The following is a 1,013-nucleotide window of genomic DNA, read 5'->3' on the forward strand; positions in this document are numbered from 1 at the left end:
TTTACATCTCCAAAGAGCACATTCTGCACATCTGCTCCTGGCGACCAGCTCTTAGTCCCTCTCTTCTTAGTCCATGAATCTAGAGTCCTCAGTCATGCCCGGTCTCCATGCCCCCATCTCTGCCTCCATCGCTGGCGCTGCTGCTTCTCTGGATAAGGTCCCGCATTCTGCTTGTGTGTTTCTCTCTTAATGGTCCTAGGGTCCTCTGTTTCTGGACTGTAAGATTAACCACTCCCCTGTTTTTGTTACAAAACTTCTACCTTTATAATTGTTACAGTCGCGATTAGTCATGATAACAATTATTCACTATTGACTCTTACAAATCTTATCCCCATCTCTTTTTACCAGACCCATCTAGACAAGATGACATCTATTCAGTGGGGACTCTTTTTTGTCCCCCATACTCTTAAACTAAACTCCCTCTTGAAACCTGTAAGCCAGTCACTTCGTGCCTTTATCGCCCCCTCATTTTAGGTAGCTAATGTCTAAGTTGCCCATCCCTATCTATCCTATGTACAGAGGGGAGATAGCATTGATACTTGATGTGAAGACTCCTCCCCTCTCTGTTGGTATTTAGAGTAACTATCGCTCTGAGTATAGGTCAGGTTCATCATGATGATGTATCTTCTGTCACTGTAGCTGTTCCAGTCTGCTTGTCCTTCCTAGTGGGAATGTCCCACCTCATAAGGTTCTGGATGGGACTCAGAATTCCACCTAAGGTCCTATACACTGTAAAGGCTTTGCACAAGGCCTATTTCACTGGGCAAGTTGTAGAACTCCTTTGAGGTATTCCAATCCGTTATAGGCTGAAGATGGGTTTACAAGTTTTCTCTGATCATGTTTCCCAACATTCCTTTCTATCTGAACTCAATTGTCTATTTTACAATAGTAGACAAGGGAAACTAATATTCATAAAGCAGTCAAGGATTTTAGTATTATTTACCCTCTTCAAGCTATACCTAGATCCCTGTATCCCAGAGCTCTGTTGTTCCAAGGTTGAGTATGCATCACTA

The sequence above is a fragment of the Chrysochloris asiatica genome, unplaced genomic scaffold (assembly GCF_000296735.1).
Source record: "Chrysochloris asiatica unplaced genomic scaffold, ChrAsi1.0 scaffold00067, whole genome shotgun sequence".
NCBI lineage: Eukaryota > Metazoa > Chordata > Mammalia > Afrosoricida > Chrysochloridae > Chrysochloris > Chrysochloris asiatica.